Raw genomic sequence first — 26,707 nt, forward strand, 5'->3', positions numbered from 1 at the left:
TGACCCAAGACATTTTGTTTTTTATTTTCACACCATCACCTGGCTGCCCACGATGTGAGCTGCATTCCAAGTGGAAAAGAAGAACCCAGTTCCCCTCGTCTTGCTGCCAGTGGGTTGCCCCACTTTGCCCTTGGAAATCCCAGGGGTACGGGAGGGCTGGCTTCTCTAGAATTGCTGAGTTGTGGGGCAATGGGTGGTTTTGTTTCATCTCCACACAGTCCCCAAAGCCGCATAAACCACGTGGAAGGGCTCACCCTTATCTGCAATCAGGCTGAACCATTCCTGAGCTGGCTCAAATGTTCTGCAAGCTGAAGCGCAGCTCTGTCCTCACCAAACGATGTCTTCCCTTTGGAGTGCTGAAGTGTGAAAAGGGGCACCTTCTTTTATTGCAAAGTGAACAGCAAGTAAACAGAGAAATGTGATTAAAATTCAAATGAGTGCAGGCAGGAATTAAGCCCTCCCAGGGCCATCAGTTTAAAGCCTACCCTAAAGAGAGGGATAGGAAAGACAGCGGCAGCCTGGGGCATTTCACTACAGGGCATCTCCTGATCCCGGGCTTTCCTATATCCTCCACTCCCTGATTACACATAGTGAGTCCACTGTTCTGGGACGTCGGGGTGGGGGGGGGGCGGGGGGGCAGCAGCTGTTTGCTTGTTGCTGTGATTCCTTATGGGGCTCCTTATACCTTCCTGAGCCCCAAAGCCTGCAGCGATGACTATAGTTCCCATACTCCTGAGCCTCATGGAGCCACGTATCAAAGAGGACCCAACCAGTTTTAAACAAAACAAGACTAAACATGCAACCTTCTACCCATAGTTTCCATAGCAATTGCCAATCCTGAGCAGGGGCGTACTGTAAAAAATATAGCTCAGTTGCAACAGGCCCCAATAATTCCACAGGTCTTAAAGGGATTTGTCCTGAAACAGAAAGTAAATTACATTTCATAGACTCAAGAGGCCGTTGATAGCTGGTGCAGGCCGAGGGCTGCAGTCCACGGACCTGGGTTTGAATCTAGACAAGACTTTATCAGTCGGTTCATTTAAATTGTCTAAGGCTCAGTTTCCGCATCTGTACAATGGGGTTAAGAACCAGAGTGCTGATAGGTTGCTGTGATGACCACATGAGACAATGTATATAAAGCCTTAGTTCCCAGCCCGTAGTAAATGCTCAAGAAATGAAAATATGAATCCTTGCAGAAAGAAACAATAAGAAAACAAAAATAATTCTTGCAGAAACAGAGGCCTCCAAAGGTGAAGTGACCTATGCAAGGCCACATGGCTGATTAGTTGGGCACTAGAAATCAGATCTCTTAATTCCTAGACCAGGAGCATTTTCTGTTGTTCTGTAAAGATGGAGGTTGGACATAAACGAGGCCTTTTTAGATGACTGGTTCCCCAAAACACAACTACAAATCTTAAAATCAATCTGGATCTGAGTTCAGATTTACCGTATCAGAATCTATAGTTGTAAAAAGTTGCCCAAGTGATTCTTATGAAACCGCTCTATCAACTATTGATCAGAGAGAGTGACAGGGGCCTGCTCGGTGAGGGAGACAAGTGAGAGCAGGCGACAAAGGATGTGTGACAGACTTTGGAGGAACGGTATAGCGAGCCTGTGGCTTTGGGCAGAGGGCGCCTGCTTAGAGCCGCTGGAAACTGTACCAAATGGTCAGGTGGAGCCACACAAGGCAGCTCAGATCACCTAGGTGTCATCGTGATACCAAAAGAACTGTGTGGCCCTAAGAATATGAGATAATGCAGTGTGCTGTCGGGCGCACTGCCCACGGGTTTGACGAAAATATCGATGAAAAGATTACTAGAGAAAGGCTAAAACCAGCGAGTGACACAATCAGTTTGGAAGGCTCCCGACCTATCTGTCAAGGAAGCAGCAGGTAGGGTACCACTTGTACCACGGCACCTTGGCTACCTCTGCCTGACTGAGTCACTGATTGATAGATTAAGTATCAGTCCTATTGGGTGTTTCTCATAGGGTTGCCCAGGGTAGGCTGAGCTGGAATCATTATGCTACTTCCAGCAATTTCCCAAAGGCGTGGGCTACGATTATTGTTGCCTTAGAGGGCAAACTTATTTCACCCTTGGAAGATTTCAATTAAGTATATAAATATTTATAAGACCCAGAAAACTAATGTTTATGAGTTAAGAAGTATGTGCTGTAGGTATTTTATGTAATTTGGTGTCTTATGTAATTGTAATGTTTACAAGAGTTTGTCCCATTAAGTTAGCCTCATAATTCCACTACAAAACGTGCAGCCGAGCAATTGATACAGAGTTGGGATTTCTAGTTCAAATCTTACTACACGTTTACACAGCACCGGAACACTGGAAATAACATAAAGGCCACCTCAAGCGTACGTTTAGTTGTTAGATGCACGAGGCTGCTTTAAGTGCACAGGAAACAGAAGCCTGAGGCGCCTCCAGGGCTCCCCCCACACGGGCCGGGGAGCCCACATCAGAGTAAGCCCTGCCAGCCCCCTGGGTTAGGACAGGGACGTGAGGTCAGCTTCCTGGGGCACGAGGTCAATGCCAAGGGGTCTCAGAGGAAGGAGGAGCCTGGCGGGGGCACTTGGCGGGGACTCATTGTAATAGGATCAGAGAGACCCTGTGGTGGTGGCTGCAGAGTGGCTGGCAGGCCGACGCCAAACTGGGGTCACCTCAGGAAGGGTGGTGGGGCCAGGGGAGGCGTTTCATAGCCAGGCCAGGCTGAGAGAGCGCACCAGTCTGCCAGCACTGGCTTCAGCCACTGAGGGGACGTGACCATGAGACCAGTCAGAGCAGAGAACCCCTTTCTCATACACCCTCCAGGGCAAGGAAGCGCCCATTTGACTCCCCAGACACCATCTTAGAGAGAAGCAAAGGGAGAGAGAGGACTCAGGGATTGCCCTAAGCTAAAGATCATGGGTGGGATGGAAAGTTTCAGTGGGCGCCCGTGAGGAAGACAACCCACTCATGGACAAACAAAAGGCAGTATTTTCTGCGCCCCTCCCCCAGGTAGCAGGAGCAACTGTAAGGCCCCTTCAAACTTGGCTAACCTACACCTCAGAGACTCACAGGAGGGAGAGTCAGAAGCAAACCCAGAAATTATCTTCACTCACATCCTCCTTTTACAGAGGAGGAAGATATGGCACAGAGATGTTAAGTGATTTGGAGAGGGAGAACAGCACAGTGACCAAGAGCTAGACCCTGGCACCGGCACCTAAACCCTGCCGCTGCCATTTCCTGGCTGTGTGACTCATGGGAAAGTTACATAACCTCTCTGAGCATTGGTGCCCTCATTTTTAAACTGGAGACTCCATAATAGCTACCGCATAGAGCTCTTGTGGGGATCAAAGAGACTTAGCACAGCATCTGCCATAGGGTAATTGTTCAATAAACAGTAGTGGTGAGTTCACACCTGTGGGAAGAGACAGTGCTGGAACTGAAGGGAGGACGCTCAGGTCCCCAAGAGCCAGGGTAGCCCCAGCCCCAGATGAGCACTCAGCCTGCCTGGGTTTCACACCAGGCTGGTCATGGTTACCACTGCCCCTTGACGAGGCCACAGTAAGCGCCAGAGTCGGTCCCCAATCATCTAGGCGATGAAGTCGTTTCTAACATGCCATTTGCATGGTTAGCATCCTCTGCACCACTACGTTGGCTTGGAATTCTGCTGGTTACCTTGAATAGCCTTGTTCTTCTTCGAGACCACATGTGTCACCTCTTCCCTGAAAGTCCAGGTCGAATTTTGAAGGGATGCTGCACGGTGCTTCCAACGGTGCATGACCAGGGAAAATGGGGAGAGTGGAAAGAACACTGGACCGGGAGTCTAGTCCCTGCTGGGAACGACTTTCCGATACTCTGAGAACCTCTCGGAGTGTTGGGTTTCATATTCCTTTTTTAAAGGTGGGGCTCATATGTGATGACTGCTAAGTGCCCTTCCACCTCTGAAACGCTGTGATCTGTTTGGTACAATGTCGGGTTGGCTGAAAGTGTGTAAAGGAATGAAGCCGGCCAATGGGTCTTTCTCATCCACATGTAGCTACACCGACAACTGTTCTGACTAAGGGCAGACAGTTCTCCTTTCACAGGTGATGGAATCAATATGGGGACAGCACACTGCCACCAAATAGACCAGATTAAACCAACGAGCACATGAAATGAACAGCTAGCCTTTATGAGGACTCACTGTGAACCGGAGAGAAGGCTTTCTTTACATGGTACAATTTCATTTAATCTTCAGTATAACCCTGTTGGGTAGGTATGAGTATTACCTTCTTTTTGCAAATAAAATATAAAAATGAAGTCACATATATTTGTATGGGCTTTACGACTTGCAATCTATCTCTACAAGCATTTATTCTACTGGAGTCTCATGAAAATCCTCAGAGTAAGGTGGGTATTGTCCCTGGTCTACAGACGAAAAAACGCGGGCTCAAAGCGAGTGAAGAGATTCGCCGCAAGCCACTACGGGGAATTCAGGTAAGACCCGGACGTAAGTCGTGCGATTTCCTGTGACACTTGTTGCCTCTTTGCGGGGATATCTGCTCTCCTACTTTTCCATAATTTTTTCTTTCACTGCCTTTTTCCATTCATTCTCTACTGGTTCCACACTTCACTAAGAAAAGAAAGCATCCCTCACCTTCCCACACTCTCAGACCTGCTACATATCAGGACCCTCCTGACAAAATGAAGACAAGTGTCTCTTCTCAAACTCCACCCCTGCTCCGGCTCTGGGGACCCCCTCTGACTTCCTCTAGCCGTCACTCCTCTGTCCCCTCCTCCCTACCCTCCTGGCTCTCTTTCTGCTGAATCACACCTGTGAGCACATCAACAGGCTGTGGTACCTCCCGCCTCTCAAACACCTCCTCTAAATCCACGTCCTCCTCCAGCTCCCGGCCCACTGCTCCATGCCCCTTCACAATCAAACTCATCAAAAGAGTTGTCTATATGCGCTGCTTCCACAAGCCCATCTCCATGTTTTCCTCACCCACTCCAGTCTGGGCTCTCCTAATCTCTCATATGAAACTACCTGCCAGGAGCTTCTGACCTCTGTGTCACCTGACTTTACCTGACTCGGCCCCTCAGCAGCCACCGAGCCAGCTGGACCCTGCGTGCGTCTCTGCCCATCTCCTCTCTCGGCTGCTATGATCCCGTGCTCTCTCAGTTTTTTCCTTGTCGCCCTGGATGCTCCTTTTTATTCTCCTTAGTGCTGCTTCTCCCTAAGTCCCCTACCTGTTCAAGTCCCTTAGGTTCCTTTGTTCTTTCTACATTTCCAGTGTGATTCAGTCCTTTCCCATGGCTTTCAATATATCTGCACTCTGGCCATTCCCACGTTTATATTCCTAATCCCAGACCTCTTTCCTGAGCTTCAGTTGCTTCGATTAGATGACATCTCCTCTTGGAGATCTCTGCCATCCCCAAATAAACAAATCTCAAACTGAACTCTTGACTTGCAACCTACACCTGTGCTCCCCACCCCTTAGCCCCACTGTTTTAAGCATTTTGACAAATGACATCATCATCATCATCCATTCAATTGCTCACACCGGAGACCTATGGGAAGTCTTATCAGCACGGCTTCCAAAATGGACCTCAGACCCTTCTTCACTGCTTCTCCTCTAGCTCAGTGGTGTTACAGCACTGCAGATGGATCATTAGATAAGAATCTTTTCTTGAGGGAGGGACATTTTTCTGAAACATTCCAGTGACAGGTGAGCTTCACACTTGTGTGCTTTAATATATGGTCTGCAGCTCAGCAGCATTAGTGCAGTCTGGGAACTTGTTAAAAATGCAGATTCATAGGCCTCACCCTGGAGCTACAGAGCCCACCCTCCCGGATTCTGAAGGAGGGGCTTGGGAATCTGTTCTGCTGAGATCTCAGGTGACTCCTGTTCACGCTGGATAGAACTTGAGAACTCGTGGGCCGCACTGCAGCCAACGCTCAGAGCATACTGACAAGAAGTGTACACCTCCCTGCCCCAGGGGCCCTGGCATAGCTGTCGGCATGGTGAGAAGTATCTGGACGTGACTGTCCCAGGGGATCCTAGCCTGTAAACGAGCAGTGTTCACATACACCTGCAAAGGGCCGATTGGCAACCTGAAACGCTAGACTGGGAATCAGAGCATTTTTCAAAATGCTATTACATTTTTATGAAAACATAACACATACAATGGTAAAAATAATGTTCAAACAGGACAAAATACCTATGAGAATTTTCCATTTATTCCAAAGCTCCCAACATCTGTCCCCAGTAGGACAACCAGTGTTTTACATTTCTCGGTTATTCCCTCCAGAAATGTCCCTCACATATGCAAACATGTATACACATTTGTTACTTTCCCCTGCTTTCACCAAAAATAAATGATATCATATACATTCTTCTGGGAAAGAATATACCTGACATCTGCTGCTATTGACATACACAGAGTTTCCTTGTTCTTACAGTTATTCCATTGAATTAATCGCTCTTATTTTAGTTGACCTACTGCTGGCCATACAGGTTGCTCTTGAGATTCTGCAATTCTAGGCTTCTCCTTGGATACGCGTGTGATTATACCTATCAGACAAACACCTGCAAAGAGCACCTGCCACCATGTTTGTCTTGGTTCCCTCATCGGATGATTTCCAGGGACCATGATAACTCTGGATCTTAGCTCTCTTCATTGATCACCCTGTTTCAGCAACATTAGCAACACAAACCTCTGTTGATAGAGAAAAGATCTTGCTGAACGAATGCCGGCTTTCGGGCTGTGGTGTGTCCTGAATACCAGACAACACAGACCAGGAGAAAGAGAAGTGTTTAAGAAGTCAGGGGAGGTCAGGTGATTAGTATAAAATAGTCTCCACAACAGATAAGTGTTTACATCCGTCTTTCTCCACTCTGCAATTCCTACTTGCTATTATAAGACTGCAAGGGGGTGGGGCATTCATTTTTTCTCCTCTGTGTTGCTGAAACTGAAGGTGTGGCTGAGAGTTGTACATTTTCTCAGGTTTGCTTATGACATAAAGTTGAGCTTAGTGTTTCTGTGTGCAGGGGTCTGTTTTTAACACAGCTTTGTGCCTTTTGCCTTGAACTAAACTCCTAGCCTCAGCAAGATACACAAATACACATATACTCACGCTGTCACACTCACACAGCGCCACTAAGAGTGTGTGAGAAAAATTCCACTGCAAGAGGGTTATGGATAAGTTTTTCTTTGCTTCTTGGAAGATGGAAGACTCCCTGACAAGGGTTTTATTTGCATTGTAGTGGGCTGTCAGTACCGCCATTTATCATCGCCTGAATTAATAAGGGAAGTATAGAAGAAAGACTCTTGCTGCCAAATGGCGTGGGGATGCACAGATCCATCAGCTGGACACCCGGGCTATTGTCTGCTCATCAATTCATTTTCATTGACTTTCAGAACAGATAACACCAGGCCTTTTTCTGAGGCATGATCCGAAACTGACCGCCTACACGTGCTTTCCAGTCCAACCTTTTCATTCCACAGGACACTCATCAAGGCAGCATATCGTGTTTAGATTAAGTTCCTTCTCTGGAAACCAACTTGTGGCAGGACAACTGCTCCTTTCCACTGCCCACATGCTCAACAGTCTTAAGGACCTTTCAAAACTAAGGCAAAAGAGATTAGCATCAGGCACATTTGAGATGCAAAGGGAGACCTTTGTGCACTCCTGGCACCATGATACCTCAAACAATATAGTGCTCTCCAAGGTCCTGGAGACACACAGGCCACTGAGAAGAACAACACTGATTTCCAGTGGGCTGGTGCAGTGAACATTTGTTGTTTACTTTTGTCCAGAATCCATTCCCCTCCTACCCAAAAGAGTTTTCTGGCTTTTTCAGCAAAGCATGGACTCTGCCACCCTCAGAGCTTGTGCTTTTGGCTGGGTTTCACACTTATATTCAGGATTGGAGCATTTGACTTAGGGGTGGCACATCACAACACCACATTTCCCAGGGCACAGCGATTGGTTCATGAGTGAACCCACGTCCCAACAGAGCCAGTGAGATAGAATTAGAGTTTCTAGGATTCTTGAACATTTTTTATGGCCTCAAAATAGTAAGGATATAAATGTAGAGTCTCCAAGGGCCGTTACAGGTAAGCTGAATGTGGCAGAAGATTGAAATGAGAGAGAGACTGACACCAGTCACGATGGCATTATTTCGGCAGCTGGAAGAAGCCTCTCCTGAAACTAGTATCTGTCTGGATTAGTGAACTAATAGAATCTTCCCACTTTTTATAACAAAAAGACAGTTTGAATTGGGTTTCTGTTATAATAAAAACAATCTCAACTAATACAAGCAAATTTCTATTAATTGAGTTTATTGAATTTAGAGCTCTGAATTCAAAAACTTTGCAATAGTTTCAAAGTTTCTCTTTTTGAACAGAACCAAATAGCTTTTTAAGCTGGAAATCAGAAAACTTGAGACTATTATATAATTGAACCTCCTTCATAAAATGAGTCCTGCCCTATGCTATGAGAAATGAGAATGATCTACTTCTGATAATTATTGAAAGGTAATATGGACCAAACCTTTCGATGAGGATAACCACTAAAGATGGGGGGAAAATAGAAAAATAAAATGAAGGTATTGGCATGCTAATAAAACAGGAAAGGATTATTGGACCAAGACAGGCAGAAGAAGACAGTACTCAAGAGACACAACGTCCAGAATTTGCTATTCTGGAGGAAGCTAAGAGTATGAACGATATTTCTAACAGCGTATAGGAAAGGACAAAAGTTAAGAGCTTGCTGACGAGGGGTCATGCTGAACTCCCCGCAATTTGTGTTTGGGCCTTGAATGTCTGTATCCTAGGAGGAGGAGTAATTGGAAGTAAAATGTTTCTCACATGAATGGATTTTACCTAGGAGATATCTGGACAATCTAGAAAAATAACCATCTCTAAAAATGAATTAAAGTTATTCCAGATTACGAGAACCCTAATACATGTGTCAGAAACAAACAAAAATGATCTATGAAGGAAGACTATATCACCATCGCTGACAAATTATTGCTATAATTCTGAGAAACAATGGCTGGAACACAATCAAAGATAAGAAGACACACTGGGAAATAAGATAGCATGAAAGAGCATAACCAGGGGAAAAAGAAAAAAAGAAAAAAGAAAAAAAAAAAGAAAGTTATTCACACAGTCTTTACATACTGTAGCTAGAATTTCAAACAACTATGATTACTATTTCAAGGAGCTAAAAGATGGACAATAGAGTACTATATAAATTACAGAGATCATCTCAAAACAATCAAACAGAAATTCTAGAAATATTGAATTAATGGTACCAGGACTTAATGGAAAGATTTAATAGCAGGTTAAACCCAGTTCAAGAGAGAATTAGTGTTTTTGAGGAATAGAATTTCTCAGTTTCAATGTAGTATAATTTACCAATAATTTTCTTTTCGTGTCCTTATTAAAAAGAGTTCCCTTCTCCAAAGGCAATAAAGATAGTTGTCTAAATTATCTTCTAAAATCTTTATCATTTGAACTTTCATATTTACTAGTATATCAGCAATCCACTAAAATTGTGGGGGTTTTTGTTTTGTGTGTGTGTGTGTGTGTGTGTGTGTGTGTGTGTGTGTGTGTGTGTATGTGCATGGCATGGGGTAGAGATTAAGGGTTTTCAACTCACATTGTATCCAGTTGTACCAGCACTACTATTGAAAAGATTATCTTTCCCCATTACTCATAATTAGAAAATAATTTAGACGACTATCTTCATTACCATAGAGAAGGGAACTACCACAAAGTGGTAGAGAATATTTGTTAAATATATAACTGTAAAAGAACCCATACACAGAATATATAAAGACTCCCAATCATAAAACGACAGACAACCCAATAAAATAATGTGCAAGACACTTGAACAGGCAATTAGCAGAAGAAGATATCCCAATGAACCTGAACACATGAAACGATACTCAGCCTCATTAGTAATAAAAGGAATGTCAATTAAAACCATATGCTACTGCTACACAATTTGCCACAGTGGCTAAAGTTAAAAAGACAGAATCACCAGTTGCTAATATCTTCCTAGAAAGAGCTGGTACACATGCTTTGTACCTCAGCTTTGGCAGCTGTTGCGCAGGGGACAGGCCACTAGATTGCCTGGTTCTAACAGCTAATGGGGCTTGCATCCACAGGTCCCACAGGGCTGTAGTTAAAAAAGAAGAAGTATTAATGGGTGCAGGGCATTCCTCCTGCAGCTATACACCTAGCCCCACCACAGAGGGGACAGGCAAAAAAGCCTACCTCTCAGTTTCTCTCTGGAAAGGCCCTAACTACATTCTTTCTCAGCTGCTGCCTAAAGATCCAGCTTCCAATCAGCCTGCATCTAGGTGCTGACTGTGATCCTCCCTTTTGGGAACTGACAGGTCTTGGCACACCCTTAATACTGATAGCCACTAAGAACAAAGAAGACGGTTTGGACAATCACAAAGCTTTGAGAGACCACCAAGAGCTTGGGCCAGGCAGATCAGTAATATTCATCTCCCATACAAGATCACTCCATCAAGACCGGGAGAGGTAGCTGCTTAAGCCAATGGACAGAAACCAACACAGAGAGTCAAGGAAAATGAACGAAAGAACAAGACCTTAATGAAATAGAGATAAGTGATTTACCTGATAAAAAGTTCAAAATAAAGGTCATAAAGATGGTCACCAATGTCAGGAGGACAATGTATGAACAAAGTGAGAATTTCAACAAAGAGATAGAACATACAAGAAAGTACCATATAGAAATCACAGATGTGAAGAATATAACTGAGCTGAAAAATTCAGTAGAAGATTTCAGTATCAGATTACATTAAGTGGGGAAAAAAAGGATAATTGAACTTAAAATTGGCAGTGGAATTCATCCAGTCAAAAGAGGAAAAAAAGAAGGAAAAAAATGAAAGGACTTATGGGACATCATCAAGCAGACCAGTATTTGCATCATAGGGGTTTCAGAAGGGGAAGATAGAAAGTAAGGGGCAAAAAGCTTATTCAAAGAAATAATGACTAAAAACTTTCCTAACCCGGGGAAACAAAGACATCCAGATCCAGAAAGCCGGAGGAATTCCAAATTGGATGAATCAAAAGAGACCCACAACAAGCCATATTATAATTACATTGTCAAAATTTAAAGACTAGGAGAGAATCTTAAAAGCATCAAGAGAAAAACAACTTGTTAGGTACAACGAAACTTCCCTAGACTATCAGCAGATTTTTCAGCAGCAACTTTGTAGAATAGAAGTGAGCATCATGAAATATTCAAAGTGCAGAAAGAAAAAAAAATACTATCTACCAAGAATATTCTACCTGGCAAAGCTGTCCTTCAGAATTGAAGGAGATAAAGAATTTTCTAGACAAGCAAAAGGTAGAGATGTTCATTATCACTAGACAGGCCTTATAAGAAATGCTAAAGGGACTTCTTCTAGCTGAAATGAAAGGATTTTAACAGGGAAATATATGAAAGAATAAATATCACTGATAAAGGTAAATATAGTTAATGCAGAAATTTATTTCTAGTTAAAACTAGAAATCTAATGGAAATCTAACAGAAAACCCTAATGTTGCAATCATGGTGGGTATAAAACAATTCTTGTATAAAGGTCAAAACACAAAAGTATTAAAAATAACTAACTATAATAATTTGTTAATGCATACACAAGATAAAAGATGTAAATTGTGACATCAAGAAGAAAAAATATGTGGGGGGAGAACTTTGAAGTATTTGAAGTTGTTACCAGCCTAAAATAGATTGTTATAAATACAAGACGTTTTATGTAAGCTGCATGTAACCATAAAGCAAAAACCTATACTGTGTTTCTCCAAAAATAAGACCTAGCTGGACAATCAGCTCTGATGCATCTTTTTGGAGCAAAAATTAATATAAGAACTGGTATTATATTATATTGTATTGTATTATATTATATTACATTACATTACATTATACCGGGTCTTATAGTAAAATAAGACCTGGTCTTATATTAATTTTTGCTCCAAAAGACGCATTAGAGTTGATTGTCTGGCTAGGTCTTATTTTCGGGGAAACATGGTAGTAGATACATAAAAGATAAAGAGAAAGGAATTTAAACATACCACTACAGAAAATTATCTAATCACAAAGGAAGAGATAAAGAAGAAAGAAACAAAGGAATTACAAAACAGCTAGAAAACAATGAGCAAAAAGGTAATTGTAAGTCTCTATCTATCAATAATTACTTTAAATGTAAATGGCCTAAATTCTACAATCAAAAGACATAGAGTGGCTGAATAGATAAAAACAAAACAAAACAAAATGACCCAGCTATATGCTGCTTACAAGAGACTCACTTCAATTTTAAGGACACACGCAGAAAGTGAATGGATGGTAAAAGATATCCCATGCAAATGGAAACAAAAAGAAAGTAAGGGTAGTATACTTATATTAGACAAAATAGACTTTAAGCCAAAGGCTGTAATAAGAGACAAAGAAGGTAATTATATAATGATAAAGGTGTCAATCCAATAAGTGGGGATAACATTTGTAAGTACTTTATAAGGGATAATAAGAGTATTATATAATAGGAGAATCTAGATACATAAAGCAAATATTAACAGACTTATAGGGAGAAATAGATACCAACACAATAACAGCAGGGGACTGCAGTACAATAGCTAGATCATCCTGACAGAAAACCAATGAGGGAACGTTGGACTTAAACTATACGTTAGGCTAACTGGACTTAGCAGAAGTTTACAGAACATTCCATTCAACAGCAGAATACACAATTTTCTCAAGTGCACATGGAACAGTCTCCAGGATAGATCATCTGTTAAGCCACAAAACTAGTCTTAATAAATTTGAGAAAATTAAAATTAAAATTGTATCAAGCATATTTTCCAAAAACAATGATATGAAACCAGAAATCAATTATAAGAAGAACATCAGAAATTTCACAGTATGTGAAGTTTAAACAACATGCTGCCACATAATCAGTGGGTCAAAGAAGAAGTCAAGAGATAAATTATCTTATGAAAAATGAAAATCGAACTACAACATGCCAAAACTTATAGAATGTAGCAAAAGGAGGTCTAAGAAGATAGTTTTATAGCAATAAATTAAGCTACACTAAGAAAAAAATAAAGATCTCAAATAAATTAACTTTACATCTCAAGGAACAAGAAAAAGAAGAACAAGCAAAATCCAAAGTTAGTTAAAAAAATAATAATTGGGGAGGATGACAATGGTCGTGCAGAAATAAATGAAATAGAGACCAAAAAAGAAAAAAGAAAAAGAAAAAGAAAAGATCAATGAAACTAAGAGATTTTTTTGTAAATATAAACAAAATAGACAAACCATTAGCTAGACTTGCCAAGAAAAGAGAGAGAACTCAAATCAATAAAATTAAAAACAAAAGGAGTTGTTACAACTGATGACACAAAAACACAAAGGATCATAAGAGATTACTATGAACAATTATGTGCCAACTAATCGAACAACCTATAAGAAATGGGAATTCCTAGAAACAACCTGTAAAGACTGAATCATGAAGAAACAGAAAATCTGAATGGACCAATTATGGATAAGGAGATTGAGCAGTAATCAAAACCTCCAAAAAACAAAAGTCCAGGACCAGATGGCTTCACTGGTGACTCTACCAAACATTTAAAGAAGAATTCACACTAATCTTTCAAACTCTTCCAAAAAATAGAATAAGAGTGATCACTTCCAAACACATTTTATGAGGCCAGCATTACCCTGATACCAAAACCAGACAAGGACAATACAAGAAAATTACAGGCCAATATCCCTAATGAATATAGGTGCCAAATCCTCAACAAATTAAATTCAACAGTAAAGTAAAAGGATCATATACATTGACCAAGAGGGATTTATTCCAGTGCTGCAAGGATGATTTAATATTCTTGACAAACCACACTAACAAAATGAAGGTCAAAATTATACGATCATCACGATAGATGTAGAATATGTGACAAAATTCAACATCTATTCATGTTAAAAATGCAACAAGGTGGGTATAGACGGAATATAGGTCAACATAATAAAGGCCGTGTATGACAAGCCGACAACTAACATCATGCTCAATGGTGAAAAGCGGAAAGCTTTTCCCTCTAAGATCAGGAACAAGACAAAGATGCCTATTCACCGCTTTTATCTGATATAGTACTGGAAGTCCTACTCAGATCAATCAGGTAAGAAAAATAAATAAGAGGCTTCCAAATTGTAAAAGAAGAAGTAAACTTGTCTGTATTTGCATGGGTCATGATATTATATATAGAACATTCTGAAGATGGCACCAAAAACAACAAAAGAAGCATACCTGATAAATCCAGTAAAACTGCAGGAAACAAAATCAGTATGTGAAAATCTCTTCTGTTTTTATACACTAACAACAAACTATCAAAAGGAGAAATTCAGAAAAAAATCCCATTCAGGTCTTCATCAAAAGGAAGAAGATACTTAGTAATAAATTTAATCAAGAAGGTTAAAAAAAAAAAAAAAAAAAGCCTGTACACTGAAAACTATAAGACATGGAAGAAAGAAATTGAGGAAGGCATAAAAATAGAAAGATATTCCATGCTCATGGATTGGACAAATTAATATTGTTAAAATGTCTATACTAACCAAAGCAATATACAGATTCAATGCAATCCCTATTAAAATTCAAAGGATGTTTTTCACAGAAATGCAAAAAACAATCTTAAAATTTGTATGGAATCATAAAAGACCTGAATAGCCAAAGCAATCTTGAGAAAGAAGTGTAAAGCTGGAGGCATCGCACTTACTGATTTCAAACTACACTACAAAACTACAGTAGTCAAATGGTATGGTACAGGCATAAGAACAGACACATAGATCAATGTATCAGAACAGAGAGCCCAGAGATAAACTCATGCTACATGATCAGTTAATTTACAACAAGGGAACCATTGGGGAAATGGTAGTTGCTTCAATAAAATATGCTGGGAAAACTAGACAGCCCAGGCAAAGAATTAAACTGGACTCCCATCTTACACTATAAACAAAAATCAAGTCAAAATGGATTAAAGACTTAAATTTAAGACCTGAAACCAAAGAACTCCTAGAAGAAGTGTGTCATAAGCTGTTTGATATTGGTGCTGGCAAAGTTTTTTGGATTTGACACCAAAAACAAAGGCAACAAAAGAAAAAAAAATAGCCTACATCAAATTAAAAGGCTTCTGAACAGCAACGGAAAAAATAACAGGCAACCTATGGAATGGGAAAAATATTTGCAAATCATATATCTGATAAGGGGTATAATATCCAAAATATATAAAGGACACATAACTCAATGCCCCCCAAAAAACAACCCAAAACAACAACAACAGCACCAGCAAGCAAAACAATCAGATTAAAAAGTGGGCAGAGGAACTGTACAGACATTTTTCCAGAGAAGACATACAGATGGACAACAGGTACATGAAAAGGAGCTCAACATCACTAATCATCAGGGAAATGCAAATCAAAACCACAGTGAGATGCCACCTCACACCTGTTCGGATGACTATCATCAAAAAGACAAGAGATAACAAATGCTCATGAGGATGTAGAGAGAAGGGAACCCTGGTACCCTACTGGTAGGAATGTAAATTGGTGCAGCCACTATGGAAAACAGTATGGAGGCTCCTCAAAAAATGGAAACTGGAACTACCATATGACTCAGCAATTCTACTTCTGAATATGTATCCAAAGGAAATGAAAACAGGATCTCGAGAAACTATCTGCACCCCCATGTTCACTGCAGTGTTATCACAATAGCCAAGAGATGGATACAACCTGTCTGTCAATGGGTGAGTGGATAAAGATGGCGCTCTCTCTCTCTCTTTCTCTCTCACTCTCTCTCTCTCTCTCTCTCTCTCTCTCTCTCAGAGAGAGAGAAATATTATTCAGCCACGAGAAAGGAGGAAATCCTGCTGTTTGTGAAAATATGAAGGGACTTTGAGGGAATTATGCTAAGTGAAATGAACCGGACTAGGACAAATTCTGCTTGGATACGCAGGATCTGAAACAAGAACACTCAAAGCGCAGAGTGAAAAAGTGGTTGCCAGGGGCTGCGGGTAGGGGAAACAGGGAGAGGTCGGTAAAAGTACACCAACTTTCGGCTATAAGGAATGTCTGAGGATCTAATGTAGGACATGGTGACTTTAGTTATATTTTATAACTAAAATTTGCTAAGAGAGTAGAACTTAAATGTTCTTTCAAAAAAAAAAAAAAGAGAGAGATAAATATGTGAGGTGATGTGTTAACTAACTAGCTGGCGGAATCCTTTCCTGGTGTATGTGTCACAAATCACCCTGACGTACACTTTAAATACCTTACAATTCTATTTGTCACGTATACCTCAATAAAGGGGAAAAACAATTTTAAAATGTCAGGTAATATTATGATAATATTCTTCATGAGAGATTCATATTTATGTCTGATTATAATGTGCTTCTGGATACAAGGTAGGGAGTGACTTTCCTTTGCTAACTTTTAAGAGCAAAGAAGTTTCATGATTCTCATGAAGTGTATCATTTATGTTTAAAAGCTGCTTAGAAATTCATGCTTAACCCAAGAGAACTGTATTTATCTTCAATTGGAGTGAACGTAATCCTTAGAATATTGCAAGGTGCCTGTGGGTACAGCCTACAGCCTCATTTCGTGGCAAATACAGTAAGTCATTTTTTAACATTGAAAACAATCCGAGATACGTTGTAGATTGACTGTAAAGGCCACGTGACTTTTTAAAATAAAATAGAAGATATGAAAGGCAGTTCAAACTTCCGATAGCGTACTGCAAGCTAATCCCCAGAGCGGTGAGAGGTAACCGATCCTTTGTGCTTGTTTGTTCTGACAGATTCTTTGGTAGAAAAGTTTGAGGTAGATCAGATAAAGTGTTGGCAGGAGCAATCCTACATGGCACAGATCAAATCAGAAAAGCAGGAAGGTTCTCCTCCACGAACTCAATATTGCGGTTCTCCTGTTGTGCTGATTGTTTGCTTCCTGGTGTTTCCATAGAGGAAATCGTGCTATCCTGATGGGGATTGGTCCCCATCAGCTGCTCTGGCTGTCTGAGACAATTCCCATGGTACAAAGCAGCAGCTTCTCACTAATGAGAAGGAGAGATGGCTCAGGCTCCCTGGGGTGCACTTAGCGTTTAGATAATGGTTTCTCTGGTGCCATTTCATGTTCCCTTTTACACAGCACAGTCACGAGGAGCTCATGGTTTGAAGAATGCAAATTCCACCTTTCAAGCTTGATTAGCAGCTCCTTGAGAGCTCAAATGTCTTGCATTCTCCATATGGTTTAGAACAGTGTTGGGAATAAAGGATTTTTTTACCTCTCTAACCAGCTAGCTAGACCTATCCTATTTTCCAAAAGTATTTGAGGTGGTTCCAGGCAGCATAGACCTTCCATAAGTAAGATCAATTTCAACCTGTCTCTGCTTTTAGGTAAGATGCTACCTAGGTCTTTTCCAAAAAAAAATATTTGGCCACGGTCTCAAAACTGAGATGAACGGATAATAAGCACACATTCCAAAGAGAGATGCTTGATACTTCCCTATGAGAAATTAACAAAAGTTAACAAATCCAGTCTAGTGAGCACCACGCCATCCAAACTGGAAGAAAAGATGACCAGAGATTGATGGAAAGGTTTCTTTGAAACAAGTTCAGGTGAGTGGGAGAAGGCAGGGATGGATGGAGGTACTTGCAACCCTACCCCCCTCCCCTACTGTTTGGAGTACCTGTGAGAAAGTGCCTGACTCTCTGACTGGAGCAGCTCATTATGTCAGGCAGAGGAAAGAGGGGCCAGCAGGTATATTCCACAGTTTGGTGGGGGGCAGAAAAGAGTGAATTCCTGAGAACCACATGAACCCAACTGCGCTGAAAAAAAGTTAGCCATGAGCTGCCTGCCAAGGTGAGGGGACCTCAGAGGACTGAAACTGTGGGTACACCACTGGAGGGGGGAGTTCCAAAAGGTTAGCTGGAGACCACATCATGTGGATCAGAAGTCCCCATGGGGCCTCCAGAGAACACGCTTGTGCACTCCAGGAAAGAGCCCAGATTTAGGTGATTTGTCAAGACAGAAAATTTGACAAGTGAGAGAAAACCACAAATACAACTTGACCAACTAAAGTCTTTGATGGTACTTCTTTTCTTTTTGTTATTCTTTCACTCTTTTCCCCCTCCTTCCCCCTTCCCAAATACTCCAGAGCCAAAAAACAGAGAGAGGGAGAAAGGGAGGGAGAGAAAGAGAGAGAGAGAGTTGTGGTGCAAGGAACAGGAAAACCAGACTGTGCCCCCTTCTTCCAATTTACTCTCTGAGCAAAGGAGTATGTCTTGTGCTGGGGAAAGAGGAGAACCTTTCATTGTCTGAGAGATTGAAGTTGTGATTTAGACTAGACCAGGTGTTTTAATATCTATGTGTGAAAAAACTATGGGGCCAAAGAGTGGGGAAGATCCAATTACTGAAGGTAATAATTGATAATTAAAGATGTTTTCTGATTATAGCTTGCTAAATTGAACAGACTCAACAAATGGTCTAAAGTGTTACTATCCTTTGACGACTTGTCAATTAAATGCCCAGAGAAATGTATTTAACTCCTCTCAGACCCTAAAATCAGAAGACCAGACCTTCTTACAGCTGGGGAACAAAGACTCAGTATACTTTCTAGAGGTCAAATGGCAGATTCCACTCTGACGAGAGAATTTTATGGTCAAGAAAAAGGTCTTTTCTCTTGTTATCAGAAAATGCACAGAGTAGAACTCATACTGACTTTAGAGAAAGGTTAAAAATGGAGTTTTTACTATTTGTAACCACACAAATGCCTACCCATAGTAAGTGGTCCACAAATTGTGATAGAGACACTGTGGAATCAGAACGAACGACGGTTACACCACCACGTGCACCCATCTGGACACATCGCACAAGTACAATATTAAGGGAAGAAGTCAGACACAAGAGTGCCAACCACGTGATTCAGTTACTTCAAGTCCCAAATCAGGCAAAACTACGTGAGACGGGAGGAAGTTGGGAGAGAGGTCACCTTCAGTGGGGCACAGGGTTGGCAAGGGGTACAGAAGAGCTTCTGGGATGGCGGTAACAGTCTGCTTCTCGTCCGCATTTGTGGGTGTGTTCAGTTTGTGAAAATGTGAGTTATACAGTTATCATTGTGTACATATGTGTATATATGTGTTATAATTCAATAAAACATTCAAGTTTTTTCTTACTCCTCCACCACCCAAAGTAAATCATCTATTAGAAGTCCATGTAGGGGCTAACCTTATGGCTGAGGGCAGTGACCAGAGGTGGCCTGAGTGGTTCTGTTCACTTTGGGAATATTCATTGAGCTATACACTTACCACGTGTACTTCATAAATACTTCAATAAAATATATATTAATATGCGATGTCAGAGGGGTAGTAAATTGGGGGAAGGGGCTATCACACGGTGAGGGATATAAAGGATAAATGTCTTTTACATTGTTTTGTACACATGAAACTAATAAAAAAATTAATTAATTAAAATTTTTTAAATAAATAAATATTTAAAAAGTTGCAGGGGGAAAAACCAAAAAACTAAAAAAAACAAAAACAAAAATGTATATTAAAATAATGAAATACTTGAATCTGAAATTTCAAACTTGGTGTCCTAAATCAGACCTCCAAACAAAATGCCTTATTTTGTTTACTTATTTAATAAAATATTCCCATATTAGCTTTTTTTTTGCTAACATGAAACATATCAGCAGAGATCAAACATTTATTGATCAGAGGTCTAGCTTTCTAGATCTAGGAAACCCTTTTTTGATTCCCCTATTGTGCTTTTCTGTTGGCTATTGGGATACTAAAATGACCATTTTGTTCAGGTTGGTGACATCTACTATAGCCCACCTCGCATACACATTTAAAACACCTGTGGTCCGTCCATGTGACGGATCCACATGGCTCACTGTCTCCCTGCCAACCTCGCAAATATATCAGATTGGAGCCTCCAGCACAGCTTCTCTGGGAAGGCCCCCACCTGTGCAAGGTGTTGTGGGACCGCTCACTTCCCATCGCTTAGCAACCAGGAAAGCACCTGGAGCAACAGATGGTCCAGCAATATGACAATCGGAGGCAGTTTCAGTGTTCTGGGATTAAAAATCCCCAGGCCTTACGCTGCTAACTACAGAGAGACAGGGAGAGCCAGTGAGAGTCATTTTACCAGACAACTAATAAGCTTTGGTAAATAGAATCATTTTACCAACTAACTACATAGAAGCTTTCAGTTGGCAACAAATGTGTCCTCTCTGATTGGGTAGTTAGTTACCACTTTAATTATGTTATATTTTTAATGAGGAAGGTATGGAAATCATGCCATTCAGAATATAGATGGGTTTTGGAGAGCATGGAGAGAGAAGATAAATACTGCACACATCTTATTAACTTTTCAGTCAGCAAAGCTAAATCTATTTAATGTGTTCCATTTAAAATCAGGAACCACCACATACACATGAAAAATGCTGAGTCATAGGCCATATTTCATTCACAATTACACTGAAACAATCACTAAAGGACAAAAAGGGTACAAGGAGTCATGGAAGGAATAGAGTAGAAAAGTATTTTGGCTTCTGTCGTAAGTAAAGCATGCTTGGCAGCTGGAGAAAAAGTCCGCTGCCCACCACGTGTAGGCCTCTACTGGAATCATCTCCGTCAGGAGGAGACAAATGCACAGCTGGGAGCGTTGCCTCCACCATCGTGATCTAGATTTTTCTTTTGAAATACAATTGCTACACTTGGTTGTGTCCCATTATAAAGAACAGTTCTCAAAAGTCTGCTTTTAAGTTTGACAGTAAGACAATGAACCGGTCCCCAAATGTCAAATTATTAGAGGAAGCAGTTTATTGTGATGGGGAAACAAATGACAGGAGAAAAACTGTCTTCTCCAGGTTTCAGCGCTAAGCAGCTCAGAGACAGCAAGAGCTCAAGCAGTGGCCATGTCTACAATCAGGGAAGTCGGCGAGATGTGAAACACGGACGTACCCCAATGGTGGGCAAGGAGCACGGGGAGGAAGTTGCTGGTAGTGGGGGCGTAGCTGCTCACAGAGGCTCACCAGGTCCCTTCATCGGACAAAAGCCATCACATCACGAGCCCACTTACTGCTGCCCACTCAGGAGATGACTGCGTGCCATCTGACCCTATCTGTCCCTCATGTAATACAATTCACATGGTGACGGCGGCTTTCATCGTGAACTCCCTAGATATAGACAATTTATCAACATGCAAGCAGTCATCATTCAAATGTTATTTAGCCACCAGCATGAGACTCCACATTTGAGCTCAGTACAGGAAATTTCAAAACCAAACTCAAAGTTGGGAGCACCGAGGCTCTAAAACGAGAACTTTGTTACTGACTTTTCTGAACATAACATTTCTCATTTGGCTGGTCTTTATTCACACTGCGCTGACGACAGAGAAAATGTATAAAAGGTTATTATAAATTACATGGTATACATAGAAGAGTACACTGACAAAGAACTACTTTTGAAGAATTAGAGGATATTCCCATCACCATGAAAAATACTCATAAGATGTCTGCAAAGAGATATCTGGTGGCTTGAGCTCCAGACACAGTAGCTGAAAATTCAATATTGTTTTCCTATCTAAGAAGGTGGAAATGGTTGGAAAGCTTGGAGTTGCTTCCACCCAAGCCGTAATAAGAGGGTTTACAACACAGAGTTGAAAATATACATGCAGAAGGGTGATTCCATTTTCTCTGTGCCGTCAGCTTTAGTTACTACCAGTGTTCAGATGACTTGCAAATTTATATCCATAGTCTCCACTCTTCTAACACCCAGATTCTACTCTACGCCTCCTCTTGAATGTCTCAAAGATGGCTTCAACTCAACTTGTACAAGACTGAACACAAGGTCTCCCACCTCTTTCATACGTGTCCTTCTTCTTCCGACCACAGGCCCTTTGCTCTGCTTATTCCTTCTTCACTGAGTTAATGCCTACGTACCTTTCAGACCTCTGCTCAATGTCATTTCCTCAGAAAACCCTTTCCCAACTCCATAAATAGGTTAAATTTCTCTGGTATTCACTGTCCTATTTCTGTGAAACTTTTTCTTATCATAGTTATCATTTTACATTCACTTATACTGTTATTTGTGTTTGATTCTCTTATGACATTGGCATGGTCTCCTGCACAAACATACACAGTAAATGTTTACTGAATGAATGATTGAATGAATGAATGAATGAGAGAAAGCTTGTATGAGTGACTGTGCCATCTTTCAGTCTGGGGTAAATACCACGCTGAAGCTGACCTCTGCATTTGGTGTCTGTAGCAGCCATGCAGATGCACTTCCTGACTGTGGGTAGCAGGTAGCATAACTGATGGAAGGCCCCAGCTGCTGGCCTCCAAAACCCATCGCTGTGTTTGCATCCCGGCCATGCCTCTCCCAGGCAGGTCTCAGCCAATGACGGAGCGTGGCAGGGATACCGAGGCAGCCCCACTCTGGGAGGTGCAAGGCTTCTCTGATGGGAGGGGATGGCTGGAGGGCCTGATGGGCCCTGCCAGACTTTTTCCCTCTGTCCTTCACAAGGTCAGCCCTGACTCGTGGTTTGCTGTGTCTCCTGGTCTCCTTCCTCCCCTCACACTTTCCCTGGGAAGTATGTTGCGTGTCTAATTGCACTGCAGTGCATGTTGCTCGTAGGGCTGAGATTAACACAGTCTGATAAAGACTGTGCTTGACGGGAACGCAAAAGTGCTCACACCTAAGGAGGACTCAGTGTGTAGCTCTGGGCCCTGCTTCCAGGTCGTATGTCCAAGGATATCGGCCCAGTCTACCTATCCGACATTTCACACATTTCTACTGTGCGGCATCACCTTTGCACCCCAGACAGGACGTGCATAGTGCCGTGGAATGAAATACGTAAGATGAAAAACGTACCCTGACACCCAGCACCGAGTAAAAGCACGGCAAGTGTGAGCTGTCACTATTGCCATCCCCATGATCACATCACCGTCACTCTTCTATCCTTCAAAGGGGGGAGTCAGGTGCGCAGAAGGCCTTAACCTGTGTCACTGGCTGGCCCCTCCACATAACAGTCTGTGATTATTTCTGGTGACAGACACAACCCTGTGAAATACCAACCAATGTTAAGAAATCCGTTTCTTTTTGGCAACAGCTCTGTGATTTCATTGTGCAGCTGATCAGATGCAAGTCCAGACAAGCAGATCTCCCTTTGCCCCCTCACATACTTTTTGCCAACCTGAGCTGATCAAAATTTATGGCTATATTAAGCAGATAATAGCCGTTTGGATACAGGAGATGAAATCTTGTTAGGATTCACCTTGGAACAGAGCAGCTTTCCTGTGATCTGACCCTGACTTCTGAGAAATCGTACACAGCAGTTGGAACACAAGCTCCCTGTGGAATATTCCCAGATGCTTCTCCCTGGCCGTGCGGGAACATTGCTCTGCAGCCTGAGTCACTGAAACTTGCTTTTAATTGTGTAACCTATTTTAGCAATGTCAGGAGAGATCTCGGAGCTTAGATGAAAATGTCAAAATGACACTATTTCAAGTTAAAGACTCTCAGCCCTTTCATGTCTTCTTGACCTGCTTCTGTGTCCTCAGACGTCTCCCTTCCAAAGGCCCGGGGATGTCACCACCGGGCAGGTGCTTCGGATCCCAAAGGGAGGACTCGTTCCTGACAGTTCGCCTGTACAACATGAGGGCATAAGCTGAAGCTCCTCGGCTTCAAGTCCAAAGGAAAGGAAAACATGTACAGTAACGTATTGTTCTAATTGGGAAGGTGGTGACCGTAAGCATCCAGGAGGAGAAAGATAACTGGGTTGGAAAAGTGTAAAAATAAAAGGGTTTGTTTAAGAGAGTCTTCCGCTTCATCAGGAATAGTATGCAGATACTATTAATTAATCTTTAAAATGCTATGATTATTATCTGTGGGTGGTAGAAAAATGGGAGTTTATTTTTCTTTCTTCCAATTTTCTGTGTGGTAACATACTAGTCTGGGAGGTAGCACTGTAAAGATGACATGAGGAGAATCGGCCGTGGGCCTGTACATTAGACATTAATAGGAGTCAAGCTGTGAGATTTGGTTTCACTTCTTGAGGGCTCTGGAAGGTACAGTCGGGGGTCACCATGGACCCTCTGGAAGAGTCACCCAGAGCCCTGCTACGTACAGTCTCCAGACTTGCACTGCGGCCAATGATGTGTATGGTTTTGGGTTTTTTTTCCCTTCAAATGCTTTAGAACTGTCCACTGTATTTTCACTGAAAAATAAAATTGAAATGCTGAAGAGGAACAGCCAATTTACATGCATAGATTTTAACTCAGGATATGTTGCCCAGGTGGTGAAAATATTTCACTTCTAGGCTTTTCTCTTTATATCACATTCCTGTTAGTATCATATAGACATAAACAAATCCATACTACTAATTCCACACGTTTGCGTGTATGTTACCACAATATCCATTCACTATTTAGAACCAAGGATCATAAATCAGTAGAGTCTTAATTATTGATCTCTTATTTAGAATAAAGTATCACCAAACAACGACTTTCTCACTTAGCTCTCGGTTCAATGAGGAAATGGAAATAAAATCAAAGATTATCTAGAACACAATGATAATAAAAAAAGACAAAACCTATGAATACAAATAAGGCTACAGTCAGAGGAAAAATTACAGACACATTATTAAACCAAAAGGATTGAAATAAAGGAATCAAGTTTTTAGCATTAAAAACTCAGGGAAAAACTTCACAAATTAAACCTAACCAAAGCAAAAGTAAAGGAGTTATAAATAAATTTTAAAAAATTATAAAGAAGACAACTGAAAAAGAGCAGAGTTAAAAAGATCCAAGAAGTGTTTTTAAAAACCAAATCAAATAACAATGACCAGCCAAGGAATAATAATGAGATAAACCACTGGGGACATTAAGAATTTTAAATGGGAGAAAACATCAATTGACACAAATGAAGAGAGGGTAAATGGCCCGTGATACAATGTAAATAAAAATAATTACATATATTTTTAAAACTTTTAAGCAAAAAAATAATAATATCTGGCTAGAATGAATGATTTTCCAGTAAAATAGAATATACAAAATTAACACCAAGAAAAACAGATAAGTTTAACAGATCTATAATGATAGATATAAGCAGAAACCTGTCAAGGGTCCGAAAATCTCAAAATATTAGCAAATAGGAGTCAGCATTAAATTTAAAGAATAATGATTCTCAACACAGCAGGGTTTATCTCAGGAATGCAAGGTTGTGTAGACCTAAAGAAATTCTTTAATATCATTTATTATATTAATAGGTCAAAGAGGAAAAAAATATATGATCATAACAATAAATGTCAAAAAAGCCAAGTGACACAATTCAACCACTGTTTCTGATTTAAATGTGTGTGTATATGTGTGTGATAAACTATAAATTCAACGTTTACCCAACTAAACTGTTACCATTTATATACTTTATATTAATAAAATGATACTAAGGATCATCTGGAAAACATGGAAAATATTTGGAAACTTCTAGAAGATAAGCAAAACAATAGGGCTTTATCCTATGAGAGTATATCATTATAAATGGGAATAATTAAAATTGTTATGTACCACGGAAGGAATAAGCTGAACAATAAAAGCAAATAATGAAGAAATAGAGAGACATTTCTGGGAATTCAGTACATAATAAAAATCATTTTAAATCAGGTGTGAAAAGATAGTGGAATAGTCACTGATGACCAAGTGGAAAAATACACTGCATCCTTCCCTGACTTTACTTCAAAATAAATTTCATAGATTCAAAAACATAAAGAACCCATAAGCCATAAATAAAAATGTTCATGTGAAATTTGAGATGGTTTGAAAGTAGATACAGTACCCATAATAACTGATTTATGAATTCTTTGATTTTAAAAATTACATTAAATTAATTTTAGTTTCTAATTAAAAAACCTAGCTTTTCATGAAGCTTTCCACTCAACCTAAAGTAATCCTATTAGTCTTTTAATTAACTGAATACACTTTAAGGAAGGTTTTGCTTTCAAACGTAAACTTTCTAACATTTTGTTCTGCATCATAAATTTATATATTAAATGAGAATCAATATATACATTTTTAGAATCTTGAAAGTCTTATTAACATATGAAGTCTTCATGAGTTCTTAACTCAATCTTATAAATACTCACATAGTAAGTTAAATTTCCATATGTGGAAATTACATACTTTTACCAGCATTCTAAGTCATCTTACTAAAATTTCCACTCATGCTCACAATTCCAGATCAATGGATGATTTGGCTAAATATTTCATTGGAACCACTAGTCTAATTTATGATCCTACCAGGACAGATTTATGCAGGTGAGTCCTTAAAACAAAAATATTATTACTATAGGACGTATTTACTTCAGCATCTCTACTTTTAGTTTTACATTTCCACAGAGTAGAAACAGACTTTTCCCCTAAGAAAGCAGTGTGTCAATCAAACTCTTTTGGGATAGCCTAACCAAGAGCACTTTTAGAGGATATCGTTTCAGCAGACTGAAGATGAATATTGACCAGAGATTTGGGAGATCTTTTGCTGCAGAGACCCAGGACAATTTTTCTTAAGAAAGTAAGGAAAAAATAAAAGTGAGTTTGTAAATCGCTAGCCCAGTAGGACCCCAAGTCCATTCCCTCTGTAAA

The sequence above is a fragment of the Rhinolophus ferrumequinum genome, chromosome 17, assembly GCF_004115265.2.
Source record: "Rhinolophus ferrumequinum isolate MPI-CBG mRhiFer1 chromosome 17, mRhiFer1_v1.p, whole genome shotgun sequence".
In the NCBI taxonomy this organism is placed as follows: domain Eukaryota; kingdom Metazoa; phylum Chordata; class Mammalia; order Chiroptera; family Rhinolophidae; genus Rhinolophus; species Rhinolophus ferrumequinum.